Below are 15356 nucleotides of genomic sequence, written 5' to 3'. Positions count from 1 at the left end.
CTTTTTAGAGCTGAGGTATCCTTGATGCTCTCTGTTTTTAGTTAGCAGTACAGTGATACCTCTACTTACGAACTTAATTCTTTCCATGACCAGAGAGAAAAGTTTGTAAGAAGAAGCAATTTCCCCATAGTAATCAATGTAAAAGCAAATAATGTGTGCGATTGGGGAAACCACAGGGAGGGTGGAGGCCCTGTTTCCCCCCAGGGGATTCCTAGAGAGCCCCATAGAGACTGCTCCCCGGCTTTTCCGGACCTGTTTCTTCCCATGAGATTCCTAGAGACGCCCCTCAGAGGCTTCTCCCTGCCTTTTCCAGTTACAGTTTTGGAGGCTCAGGTTTATAAGTGGAAAATGGTTCTTGAGAAGAGGTAAAAAATTCTTGAACACCCAATTCTTTAGGAGGCGTTCTTAGGTAGAGGTACCACTGTATAGTGAACATAACCTTTTCTACTTCTATGTTGGCTGATTGATGGGCATAGGCAGTGGTGGGTTCTAAATTAGATTGCCACTGGTTCGCGCACACGCTCGCACATGATGTTTTCACGCATCTGGACAGGTGGGTGGAGTTTCATGCCGCTGCTACTACCAGTTCTAAGAACTGGTCTTAACCGAGAGCAACCCACTGCTGGGCTTAGGCTTCAGAATTATAAAAGAGAGCTACAAAAAGATTGGCTTAATTAGTTTTGAGTAAGGAAGGCTATTTACATTACGGTAAACATAGTTCTGTTTGAATGAGATTGTTTTGGCAGGAGATTTGAAATCAGAACAGTGAAAGGAAAGGGATATTTCACGAATATTTCTGAGTTTGATGGAAGACACAGGCTTCCTCTTAAGAAATATCTCTGTGGCGTCTTAGTTTTGGATGACATTTCTCCTCAGCCCCATCCCCTCTAAGGGATTTGGACATATGAGTTTCTTTCATCATTTTTTAAGCAAATAAAATTAAATCTTTAATATAACTTGGGAGTGACATTTGTGACATTACATTTAGCTCAGTTCTCATTTTTATTATAAAACAAATGCCACCAGTATTGAATGAGCATGCAAGGAACTATTTTTATTAGATTCCTTTGTAACTCATTTTTATTTATTCAGAATGAAAGGAAGAAGTTCCTCGCGTAGCAAATTACATTCTATGATTGTCATTTTAAGTTTTCAGAATGGTCATCCCTTCTGTTCTAAAGAAAACATTGTTCCAATATATGGAGCAATGTACATATTTTAAAATTTGATTTTGAGTATTAATTTAGAACTTTTATCTTGTTCTTAATTCTGTTTTTAATCTGGTTTTTTACTTACTTATTGCTTATATTGTTTTATTATATTGTTGTAAACCACCCAGAATGACTTAGGTAAGATGGGCAGTGAAGAATATCAATCAATCAATCAATCAAAAAATAAATAAGAATATTGAGGCTTTACTTATTTAGGAAATATTTCACTGATTTCTCTTCAATTAACAATTTTTATAATTGGTAGAGATATTTCACATTGTCCTAACTGAAGGTCACAAAGAATATGGCCAATTGTATTATGAAATCAGTATGGAAGGCTGAACATTTTTTTTAAAATGGAGGGGCAGAACCTCACAAATGTTTAAAATAGTGTTTTTATCCCTTAACCCATCAAATTTGATAAGTTCACCTGATTTATGGAGGCATAAGTTTGAATACCCCAAGTCTTTGTAAAATTTTATTTACCCTTGCTCCTCTTCTCTCTCACTCACTCACCTATTTATATATAATTTGTATAAATATGTGAAGATCTGGCTAGTGAAAAGAAACCTTCACATTTTGTGTTATTTCTGATTTAAATTACTGAAGAAAGTTTAATTCACACCAAATTCAGTAGGATTCACTTCAGTCAAGAGTCGTAGGATACTTGGTCATATAATTCCTACATAAGTTATAAATGTAATATATATATTATACATTTATTTATTTTTAAAATAAATTTACAAAGATATAAATTGATAAAATAAATGCACAAACCTTTAGAACTGGTGGTTCTCCAAAACCACAAGAAAGCAGCTGTATTTTAAAATTACCGATAGCCATCTACACTTCTAACCAGCAGTAGGAACCAACTAATATAAAACAAATTTCTATAAAATAAACATATGGGAATTCTTTATAATTGGTAGTTTAGGGTCATAATCCTTTTATTTAATTTGCTTTCAGTCTTTTAATTGCCCTTTTCTTCTTTGAAAATAACTTTGTTAGCCAATGAGGTTTTTCTAGGCTGGTTGCCACCAACTAATTATTTGGTCTTTTGTTCAGAATGTTTGTTGCCTGGCCTTTTGCAAAGAACTCTATTTAATGTACTCTTCTGTTTAGTTCGTTACAGATGAGCCTTGATTCCTGCTGCAGGAAACAATCCTGTTCTAATATTTACTGTTCAAATAGCCGGATTATACACCTTAAAGTTGACTCAAACTTTGACATTCATTTAATTATATTGGGGGTGGGAGAATCAAACTCAGTCTACTGTAATTTTAGAAAGCCAATATGAAAGCACCATGCCTTTCATTTCATCTGTTAGATATTATTTTATCTTCTTAAATAGAAAAAGAATCATAAATTCAAGATATCTTGAATTAAATCACACATGGTTTCTAAAGTTTTCTTGTTTCTACCTTTGGTTTCAGAAGTAAACATGAGCACAAAATTAGCCTGATGTAACTTTTTATTTGCCCTACAGTGATAATTAGATTAATTCTTTCTCTCTGAAATTTATTTATATTAATTTACACTTGTTTATTTTTAGAACAATCTTAACATAGTTTTATCACTTCAGGAAACTGCTGGTGTATATAATTTGAAAGCCTACTCTGACAAGGTATAAATAACTAATGTTTGGGTGAAATTCAGCAGGTTCTGACAGGTTTTGGAGAACCAGTAGTGGAAATTTTATTTTATTTTATTTATTTATTCATTTGTCCAATACACAAATACATAGGAAGAAAAGTAGACATGTGATAATATAAAAGAGGGTGAAAGTGAACTTAAAGGAGAGCATATATGAAAGGAAGAGAATATATAAGATAGGTGAAAGAAAGGGAAGATAATTGGACAGGGGACGAAAGGCACACCAGTGCACTTATTTACGCCCCTTACTGGTCTCTTAGGAACCTGGAGAGGTCAATCGTGGAGAGTCTAAGGGAGAAGTGTCTGGGGTTAGGGGTTGACACAATTGAGTCCGGTAATGAGTTCCACGCTTCGATAACTCGATTGTTGAAATCATATTTTTTACAGTCAAGTTTGGCAGGGTTCGTATTAAGTTTGAATCTGTTGCGTGCTCTTGTGTTATTGCGCTTGAAGCTGAAGTAGACATTGACTGGTAGGATGTTGCAGCATATGATCTTGTGGGTAATACTCAAATCGTGTTTTAGGTGCCGTAGTTCTAGGCTTTCAAGGCCCAGGATTGTTAGTCTATTTTCGTAGGATATTCTGTTTCGAGTGGAGGAGTGAAGGGCTCTTCTGGTGAAATATCTTTGGACATTTTCAAGGGTGTTGATGTCTGAGATGTGATATGGGTTCCAGACAGATGAGCAGTAGTCTAGGATGGGTCTGGCAAAAGTTTTGTAGGCTCTTGTGAGTAGAGTGAGATTGCCTGAGCAGAAGCTGTGTAGGATCAGGTTAACAACTCTAGAGGCTTTTTTGGCGATATTGTTGCAGTGGGCTTTAGCACTTAGGTCATCCGATATTAGTATTCCAAGGTCTTTTACAGAATGTGGGTTAGCAGGGTTAGAAATCTTGAGGAGTTTGGAGAACTGGCAAATACCACTTCTGGCTGACCCCAAAGTGGGGTGGGAATGTAGATTTTTGCAATATCTTTCCCCCAGGAGTGGGGTGGGAATGGAGATTTTACAGAATCCTTCCTCTGCCACACCCACCAAGCTGTGGCCACAGAACCTGTAGGCAAAATTTTGAATTTCGATCCCTGCCTGAAATGCTAACTTTCTACATGGAGGAGTTTTACATAGCATGCGTTTTACTACGTGTTATATCGGGCTATTGGCAATTAGCCCCCTATGAGTTCAGAATAAGTTTCAAACACACAGCCAGTAAAATAAATCAAGTTTATATGCAGTCTTGCAAAACAATTCCCAAGAGGTGTCAAATTTCTCTCACCCAAAAGTTCTTTGATGCTGGAGCGTGCCAAAACAGAGGAGTAAATGACGAAGCTATAAAGCCACACTTCTCACACGTCAAAATTCCTCAAAGCTCTTTTTGCACTGAACTATGGCAAAGTTCACCAGAGTCCTTGAACACAGAAAGCACCCCACACTGCTCCAATCTTCTTCCAAACACTCTCACAAAACGGATAAACGCCCATTGCTCAGCGCATCTCAGCGCTAAAGAGCCTAAGATAAATAAGGGGGTTCCCTTATTTATCTTAGGCTCTTTAGTATAATTACCTCCTGAACAGCTGTACACTCTTATCTCCTTTGATGCCTGCACAACTGATCCCTTCGTGCCATAATCCTGCACACAGGGGGATCCAAAATTAAGTCCTCCATAATAGCGTCCCCTTCAGAGTCTGATGACTCCCTAACTGGAGAACTGACTGGTGGGCTGGCTGCACCCATCCCCCTGTCTGTCTCCTCTCCCCCACTGTTTGCTTCTGCTTGCGAGCCAGTTTCACTGTCCGATTCAGCTGGCAACCAAACAGGTCTCCAATAAACCGAGGATTTCCATAAATCTACATCAAAATCCCCAGCTGCAGGAGCTGGCCCAGTATGTTCTCCAAAGAAGTAGACTTGAATGAGAGTACCAAACACTTTATTCCAAGTGTTTACAATAGTGCTTTCTTAATTATTAGGGCAGGCAAATATTTTGGTTATTTAATAGAGCTGGAAAGGACTGAAATGGCCATTTGCAGCAACGCATTGTCCTCAGGAACTGAATTGTTATTTCATTAAGCCAAATAAAATTCTTCTTAACCCCAATTGTCATTTTCTCACTGATTCTTGTTTTGAGGGGAAACTTCGAGGGGGACGGAGAGGAAGGTAAGGGTGAATCCTAGTCATCTTGATTGATTAATTGATTATGTATCATCAAGTTGTTGTCAATTCCTAGTTTACTTAGTGATCAATAGATTGATTTTTTTCCATGACGATCTGTCTGTCACTTGATTTTTCAAGTCTTCCAAAGAACTATCCAACTTTATACAAAGATTGAGTTGATTTCTTTGATAATCCATGTGTTTGCTTTCTTGGCTATCCATGGTATTCCCAGAAGTTTCAGAAGCAGAAATACTATTTCTATTGAGCTTCTTCAAAATCCTTGTTTGCAATAGTGTACCCAGTTCTTGTCATACCTGGAACAGAGACTGTTTTTAAACATCCTCCTCCTCTGTTTCTTGTTGCACCACATTGTTGACTGCCAATTGATTGGCATGTGGGCATCAGAAACCCAATTCCACTGATCTTCAATGACCCTCCAGATGGCTATTTCATCATTCCCAAGAAAATGCACTCTCTTATTGCCTGCATCTAAGGTGGACTAGCATTACCATCTTTCCCTTGTTCACAACTGCTCACACAGAAACAATCTGAGAGCAATCAAAAAACAATTGTTTAAACAATCCCAACTTTTTCATAAATGAAAACTATATTACTGAGGAGCTGGTTTTACTTGATTAACTACTTATAGCCAGACAATGCTTTGGATTTGATTCTTAAAAAGTGCTTTGAGCACAGAGGGCATGGCCAAAATATTTTATGTAAACTGTTTAAAGTGGCTATGTCTTCTCCTAGACATAGGAGATGCTGCCCTCTGCAGTTGGGCTGTAATTCTGGGAAAAGACATAGTTATTTTAAAGGGTTACAGACCTGTGCCAAAGCTCTATTTCAGTTTTTTGGAACTGAATAAAGCAGCCTAGCCCTCCTGGCTACTGTTTTCCTACTTCATGAAGAAAAGACGCTATTTACAAGAAAAATGGCAGTTTCTTAGAAGCAAGGGTTCTTGCCCAGCAAAGCAAGCCAGCAACCACTCTCTTATTTGGAATGTTTCAAACAAACTCACTTTAAAGAAACAAAAATATTGCATTTGGTAAGCAACATGAGTCATTTATTTCTGAATTCTTGAAAGTGCGTTTGAAAAGGAGAAAATCAATTTGCTACTTCGTTATGGTTAATTTCTACAGTACATTTCAGCACTCAAACATTTTCACAGTTCTCATCCTATTAATCTTCATAGCAACATGATATGCAAGAAAAATAAAGGGACATTGCAAGGTTGTTGCCTCAGCTTTATCACTTTTCTTTAGCTTTTCACTATAAGCTTAATAAACCATATATGTACATATAGATATATAGATCAGTGGTGGGTTGCTACCAGCCCACCCCGGTTTGCACGAATAGCAGTGTTTGGAGGCTCCACTCATCATCTTCATCACAGATAATCTGTGCATGTGCAGAAGGTTGATACACACCTTCACAGTTCCAAACCAGTAGTGAAGGTAAGTGAAACCTTCAGAGATAGAGTGGAGACAGAGATAGACAGACAGACAGACATAGATATAGATACATAGGCATACATTTCACTTGATAAATTGTATAATAATAACAATACTGTTGTGGTTAGCTCTGCCCCAGCTCCTGCCTCAAGGACTATGGACATCCACATGCTACAGGCCTGTTTTGCTCCCAGTGGAATCTGATGATGAAGGCTCCTCTGACCAAGAAGACATGAGTGACAGGGAGGAGGAGAGTGTGGCAGACAGCTCAGAAGGAGATCAATTATCTAGCTCCTCCTTGGATTTGGAACAAGAGTTAATGATACAGCCACGCATGCGGAGAGCGATGCATAGGCAACAACAACTGAGAGATTATTATCAAAGAAAATGAGGCCACCTGTGGTTGGGTGGGGCTGTGGTAATTAGTGAGGCTGCTATAAATAGCAGCCTGTGAGTTTGGCCATTGTGGAGGATTATCTGATCGTTGTGTTTCGTGCCTGCTTTGCTGACTTTGACCTTTGTGTGATTTCCCCCCGCTTTGAAACTAAACCAGAGCAAAGTGTGTTTCACTTTGTGAAAGAAGAAGGACTGTGAATTGCCTCACAGCTGCAAGCTAAGTATCACAGAACTGATAAGGGACTTGTACAAATTACCAATTTGTTTGGAGACAAGTGCTCTTTGCTATACAAAAAGAGTGCTTCGTTTATTTGCATTTTCGGTGTAAAGAACATTGTTTTGAATTTTCAAACGTGTGTGTGTCTGAAATTGTATCTGTACATTTTCGGGAGGATTCTATCAGAGAGCTCGACAGAACAAATACTATGTTTAATACCAAAACCATGGCATTATAAACATCTCCTCCTATGTGTATCTTCCAGCTTTCTCTCGTATCTCTAGCAAATGAAAATCTGAGAGATGATTTTGTTTTACTTCAGCATAGCTAGGACTCTCATTTTATTTCAGGCCCTAAAGGTAAGAGTTGTCTTTAACTTTAAGGTCAGAATAATTTACATGATACACGTATAGTACTATACACAGTTCAAGTTATAAGTAATAATCATTTATAAACAATCTCCTTTTGTTTTTGCTTACAGCCATGCTTACACTGCTTACAGCCATGATGGTGAATATATATAATAATTATTTATTGGCCAAGTGTGATTGGACACATGAGGAATTTGTCTTTGGTGCATATGCTCTCAGTGTACGTAAAGGAAAATATACATTTGTCAAGAACCTATGGCAAGCGTGCAAGAGCCATTTCTCTTGGCATGTGGAGCCATCATCCATTGCTCTTCCAGGTTCTGGTGTACTGGCCAGAAGGTTTTCATTTGCACAGATATGCTGAAAACCAGAAGAGCAGCTGCCCATTGCACATGTGTGCTCCAGGAAGATGATCTTCTTGTTTCCAAAGTGCGTATGTGCATGGGCCAGCTGGTCTGGTTTGGAGATCCCTGAAGTCACTTCCTCAGAGAGAAGAACAAGATAAGCTGAAGCTTCCCTTCTTCCTTTCCTACATGAGTTTCTCGCATGGTCTCAGGTGGTTCGGAGCAGCAGTGGACCACCAGCCAGTAAGGGTGGGGTAGGGTGGTGGACTGCCTGCGCAGATAACCCTGTTTCTGGGCTCCTCCTCAGTTCCCCAGCCAGCGACAGCACTCTCAGCCCCACCACTTCAAGCAGAGCCTCATGGCTCGCTCTACCGGCCATGTGGGTCTCCAGTACTGTGGTAGTCACCGCCATCATTTCCATCCCTCCCTACTAGAGCCTTTTTTTCCTTTCCAGACCAGCTCCAAGTAAGCGATGCACAAACTTCAACAGCTCTTGTGCTGCCACCTGCATCGCTTGCTGGTCTGGAAATGAAGAAAAAACAAACGCAGCTGAATTAGGCAGGACTCCCCCCACCCAGATCCCTCTGAACAGATCTCCCTATGTGTTCTGCCTGACTGGGCTCAGGCGATAATTAACGGTCCAGGAAAAAAGATCAAACACACACGTGCTTTGCTAATCAGCAAACTTGTATTAAACAAACAAAAAAGGTTAAAGAAAACTGTCCTTATTCTCAGGAGTAACACACAGTTCGAGGCGAACAGTCAGCCAAATACAAAGTGCAGGAAAAAGCAAACAAAGACAAACTGCACAGAGCAGAAACTGTTCAGGAGTTCTCTGAATCTTTGAGCAACAGCTAGTCCCAGAGTTTTCAACTCCCACTTGCCTGAAAATGCTGGGTTGAAATCCAAAGGCACGGAGCAGAGGCTTCAAAGCAGGAACCACAAAGTCACACAAACCACACAGATAAACATCCACAGTTTGCCTCTGCCTCTGTTCTCTTTTATAACTGTAGCCCTCATTATGGGAACCACACTCAGCCCTCATTATGGGGACCACACCCAGCCACAGTTGCTTCTATGATCACCGGTGATAGTCTCTTAATTGAGCCTTCCGTTGCATGGCTCTCCAGCTACGCATGTCTATTAGCTTTTCAGTACCTGAATCCAATGAGGAGAGGCTATCGGACGGGCTGTTTACTAACTCCCCTAGGCTGTCTTCCAGGTCCTGTGGTCTGTCTGCCAACTCCTCTGAACCATCTACCTCATCCTCTGGGCTGTCTGCCATGTTTTCCTGGCTGTCAGCAAGGCTTTTGCAATCACTTTGTGACACATCTCGCACATATGTGGGGGCAACAGCTGGCCCAGGCCCAAATACAACACTATGTAGCCTCTCTGCTGAACTACGCCAGTGATCCCCACCCAAAAGGAGCCTGCCTGCCGATCTCTTCTGAGCGCCCGCTCTTTCCTTCACAAACAAGCTGGAGGCACAAAAAGCACTTCCCCTCTACCTGCATGTTGTCACCACCTCTGCAACCTCCTCAAGACCAACAAGATGCTGCTACCCAGGGCCACCGGCTGCTACCTGGGTGCAGAAAGAAAAAGGAGCAGAGCTGCTGGTCAGACCGGAGACTCCCTGTATCCCTGCCCCAGAGGCTTCTGGTGCAGCCCCAGCTTTTGACGGTGAGGAAGAGAAGTCCCAGCCCACTGTTCCTGCAGCTGCTCATTCGTGCAGGAAAGAGCGGGTGCTCGGAAGAGATCAGTGGGCAGGCTCCTTCTCAGTGGGCGATCACTGGTGTAGTTCAGTGGAGAGGCTACATAGGGAGACCCGTTCAGAGGGACCTGGGTGGGGTGAGTCCTGGCAAATTGGGCTGTTATTTTCCTTTCCACACCAGTTCCAAGCAAGCTGTGCACAAACTGCCGATTGGTTTCCAGACACAATTCAAAGTATTGGTAAAGTCCTACATGGCATCGGACCAGATTACTTACAGGGCCGCCTTCTGCCGCACAAATCTCAGCGGCCGATAAGGTCCCACAGAGTTGGCCTTCTCCAGGTCCCATTGACCAGACAATGTCGTCTGGTGGGGCCTATGGAAAGAACCTTCTCTGTGGCGGCCCCGGCCCTCTGGAATAAGCTTCCCCTGGAGATTTGGACTGCCCCCATCCTTCTCACCTTTCGTAAGGCATGGGGCAGCTAGATCATGTCCCCTTCTTCTCTGACCATTAAATGTTATTTTTTGAGTAGACTGACTGTTTTTTAACATAATGGGATTTTAGCTTACTGTTATAACTATTGGATTTGTATTCATATTGTTTTGTATTATAGGTTGTGAGCCACCCCGGGTCCTTGGAGAGGAGTGGCATACAAGTCTAATAAATAATAATAATAGTAATAGTAATAATAATAATAATAATAATAATAATAATAATAATAATAATAATAACAACAACAACAACTTCAGCAACTCTTGCGCTGCCTCCTGCACTGCTTGCTTGGATCTGGACTGGAAAGGGGGAAAAAACCACAGCCAAATTAGGTGGGAATTGTCCCTCCCAGGTCCTTCCAAATAAGTCTCCCTATATAGCCTTCCAGCTTAATTATGCAACCTGCCATTGATTGACCACCCTAAAGGAGGCTGCCCTCTGAACTCCTTTGACGGAGGGGAAAAGAAGCCCCAGCCTACTCCAAACCAGCACAAGTGCTGCTGAAGTTTGTGCACTGCTTGCTTAGAGGTGGTCTGGAAAGGAAAAAAGCATTTGGTGGGGAGGGAGGTAAATCCCAGGCTGCTGTTCCTGCCACCCCTACTCCTTCATGCCTGGCCATGGCAGTTAGAAACATAGAAACGTAGAAGACTGATGGCAGAAAAAGACCTTATGGTCTATCTAGTCTGCCCTTATACTACAGTATTTCCTATATTTTATCTTAGGATGGATATATGTTTATCCTAGGCATGTTTAAACTCAGTTACTGTGGATTTACCAACCACGTCTGCTGGAAGTTTATTCCAAGCATCTACTACTCTTTCAGTAAAATAATATATTTCTCACATTGCTTCGGATCTTTCCCCCAACTAACCTCAGATTGTGGCCCCTTATTCTTGTGTTCACTTTCCTATTAAAAACACTTCCCTCCTGCACTTTATTTAATCCTTTAACATATTTAAATGTTTCGATCATGTCCCCCCTTTTCCTTCTGTCCTCCAGACTATACAGATTGAGTTCATTAAGTTCATTAAGTCGATAACGTCAACTGGCAATACTTAATAGCTGTAATCAAAGAATTAAATCTGGGAGTCAAATTTGAAAACATTATCAGAAATACCTATACAACACAATCAGCCAGAGCGATAATTAACAATGACATGACCGAACTAATTTCAATAGAAAAAGGGGTAAGACAGGGATGTCCAATGTCTCCATTACTATACATATTAATACAGGAAATACTATTAAACAAAATCCGACTTAATAAAGAAATAAAAGGAATCAAGATAAAAGATGAAGAGTACAAATTACAGGCATACGCTGATGATATTGTATTTTTTTTAGAAGACCCTATAAGATCTGGCCCAGAATTAATTAAAGAAATAGAAATATGTGGGGAACTCTCAGGACTAAAAATTAATAAGCAAAAAACGATGCTTATGACAAAAAATATGACTATAAAACAAACCAAGAAATTGGAAGAGACCACAAACTTACAAACAACAAAAAATTTTAAATATTTGGGACTAATACTATCAAATAAAATTATATCTCTTAAAAAGGACAATTATGATAAACTTTTACAAGAAACTAACAAAAACCTAGAAAAATGGAAGGACCTGCAACTATCCATGTTAGGCAGAATTACCGTAATAAAAATGGACATCTTGCCTAAATTTCTCTACCTGTTCCAAGTTGCCCCCATTAATATTGAACAAATTTTTTTCAAGGAGATTAATAAAATCTTCTCAAAATTCATTTGGCAAAATAAGAAACCTAGAATCCGACTTAGATACCTTCAAGATACCAAAAGCAGAGGAGGACTAGGACTCCCTGATTTAAAACAATATTACAACGCAGCGTGTCTAACATGGATAAAAGAGTGGATCAATCTCACAAATAAAAGAACACTTGTACTTGAAGGTCACGATTTACAGATGGGATGGCACGCCTACTTATGGAGAGACGAAAAACAAAAACAAACTACCTTCAACAAACACATGATAAGAAAATCTCTCATTAAAGCCTGGTATGATATTAAAAAGAAATTTTACAATAAAATTCCTAGATGGCTATCTACTATGGAAGCCATAGTATACCCGAATCTGATAGACCCAACCAAGACTATTAAATATAAAGATATCCTACACCCAAATGGGGAACTAAAAACCAAACAAGAATTGGAATTACAAAATTACAGGATTGATGAGTGGACATACATGCAAATAAAATCCAGATTTAATAAGGATAAGCAAACACCAGGTATAGCAAATTCCACCCAAACTCTGGACAAGATCTTAACAGGATGTGAGGGAAAACAGATAACTAAATTATATCAGATTTTACTAGAGCAGGAGAACAAAAAAGAGATGATTAAAAATCCAATGGTAGCCTGGGAGAAAAACATACAAAGAGAAATTCATATAGCAGAATGGGAAAAAACATGGAATGCAATAACTAAAATCACTTTATCATCAGCCTATAAAGAAAACTATTACAAATTGTTTTACAGGTGGTATTTACCACCGGCGAGATTAGCCAAAATTTACCCAGCACTACAAAACATATGCTGGAAATGTAATAAAGAAAAAGGTACTTTCTTCCATATGTGGTGGTCCTGCCCTAAAATTAAAAAAACCTGGGAAACAATTCACAAATGGTTAAAGGAAATTACAAAGGAGGAAATAGAATACTCTCCCGAGGGCATGCTTCTCGGAATTTGGAAAAGATCATACTCTAAACAAACTCTGTTCCTATTGACTCACATAAACACAGCGACAAGAATCGCCATAGCGCAAACATGGAGGAATGATCAGACTCCCAATGTAAATTTAATAATAGACATGATATATACATGTGCAGAAATGGACGAGATGACAAACCTACTTAAGGGAAACAGAATTAACGAATCCAAACATATGTGGAGCAATTGGCACGAATGAATTCAAAAGAAAATATTTATATAACTTTTTACAAAATAGCAGTACAAACCCCAAAAAATTAAAAATACCATCTGAATGTTCTTATCTTGTTTGATATTGCATAGTATTAAGACAATATTATTTATATAACAACTGTAACAGGTTTAAAAAAAAAAGCTGGATAAGATCTGTAAATTGAATAAACAACTTGTGATATATGTATCTATAAAACAATAAAAAGATTTGAAAAAAAAACATATTTAAATATTTCGAACATGTCCCCCCTTGCCCTTCTGTCCTCCAAACTATACAGATTGAGTTCATTAAGTCTTTCTTGATGTTTAAGACCTGCCACCATTCTTGTAGCCCGTCTTTGGACCCATTGAATTTTATCAATCTCTTTTTGTAAGTGAGGTGTCCAGAACTGAACACAGTATTCCAAACGTGGTCTCACCAGCGCGCTATACAGCGGGATCACAATCTCTCTTTTCCTGCTTGTTATACCTCTAGCTATGCAGCCAAGCATTCTACTTGCTTTCCCTACTGCCTGACTACACTGTTCACTCAGAAATCACTACTCCAGTTCTTCCATTGTCGCTTCCCTGCGGCTATGGGAAGTGGTAAGAGATGCACTGGCTGGGAATGCTCCCTTAGAAGAATTCTAAGGCACCAACATTTGCTGGCATGAATGGCCCTGCTGGACGCTGCCTGGAGCATAAGGTTGGCAACAGCAGCAGGAGGAGGAGCAGTGGTGGAAGACTGTTCGTGCTGGCAAAGTTTGGTGCAAGAGGCTTTCCAGGGGACATGTGTGGTTGGTGCATATGTGGAAAAGTACGCAGTGCATTGTGGGCGCCGCATGCACGGCCGCTATCCCAGGCGCACACATATATTTTTGGCATGCAATCAGAAAAAGATTCGCAATCACTGGCTTATAGCATGCAGAAAATGTTGTCCTTGGACAGGTAATTTCAATGGATTTATCAGCATATCCACTGTAGTCTTATTAGAAGAGCTGTTTGTGAACAGTCTTTAGAATACTTCTGGAATGTAAATGTAGCTTCATTGTCAAGTACTCTATATTTTGAATAGGAACTCAGCAACTAAGTTCTGATGTCCCTGAACTTTTCTAATGCAGGTTGCATCAAGGTTTGTGCTTTTTATTGTGTAGGTGGAATCTCCCAGAAAATCTGAATAGGGTTGGCAGTAGAATAGATATTCCAACTGCAGTTTTGCATAACTGGTATAAATCCAAAAGTTGTTTCATTTTATAAGACGTACCATTATGAATTAATCTAAAAACCCATCTAATCTAGCATGTCTAGACTGATTCCTATGGAAATTTCCCCGACAGATTATGACTGTTGGAGCTGAGACCCAGCATATGTTATGTGTAGTCCTCAATGTATGACCATATGTCGCTTAGTGGGGCCTAGGGGAAGAGCCTCCTCTGTGGAGGCCCCAGCTCTCTGGAATCAGCTCCCCCTGGAGATTCGCACTGCCCCCACCCACCTTGCTATCCGTAAGAGTCTTAAGACTCATCTATGTCACCAGGCTTGGAGCAATTATGTCTCAGCCCCCTGGCCAACGAAATGAGATATATGTTATATGATTGAACTGGTATGATTGTTTTTAAATATTGGATTTTTAGATTGTAATTTTAAATTTAATTAGCTTTGCTGTTGGACTGCATTGTTATATTATATGCTGTTAGCCACCCCAAGTCCTCAGAAAAGGGCGGCATACAAATCTTAAAAATACATACATACTGTTGTGGTTGGCTCTGGCCCAGCTCCTGCCCCAAGGAATGTGGAGGTGCATGTGGGGGAAACATCCACATGCCACAGGCTTGTTTTGCTCCCGATAGAATCTGCCGACGAAGTCTCCTCTGACCAAGGAAGCGTGAGTGATAGGGAAGAGGGGAGTTTGGCAGACAGCCCAGGAGGAGATTAATCATCCTTATCATCCCTGGATTCTGAACAAGAACATATGACAGACCCACGCTTGCGTAGAGTGATGCATAGGAAAGAACAACTGAAGGATTATTACAGGAGATAAGTGAGGCCACCTGTGGTTGGATGGGGCTGCTGTAATTAGTGCTACAGATAAAAAGAGCAGCATGCTTATTTAGCCTCATGGAAGTTTATCGGATTCATAGTTTTGTCAAGATCGTGGTTTTGCTGTTTCCCTGTTCAAGATTGTGTGTGGACTTTCTGGACTTTGGAATTGGACTCAATTTCCCAGTTACTGGGTGAGAAATTGGATTGCATTTAACCTGTGTCTTGTGTGTACCAGAAAATCCCTTTGACATTTAAAAAGGGAGTTTTTTCTGCTTTTCTGTTGATAAAGACTTTTGGTTTTCCTTCTATCGTGTGGTGTGTGTCTTTTTGGACCAATTACCCTGTAATTACGGGCGGTTGAGACACGCCAGCAGAACACATACGTACAT

The sequence above is a fragment of the Erythrolamprus reginae genome, chromosome 2 (assembly GCF_031021105.1).
Source record: "Erythrolamprus reginae isolate rEryReg1 chromosome 2, rEryReg1.hap1, whole genome shotgun sequence".
Lineage (NCBI taxonomy): Eukaryota > Metazoa > Chordata > Lepidosauria > Squamata > Dipsadidae > Erythrolamprus > Erythrolamprus reginae.
This window is presented reverse-complemented; position numbering follows the sequence as displayed.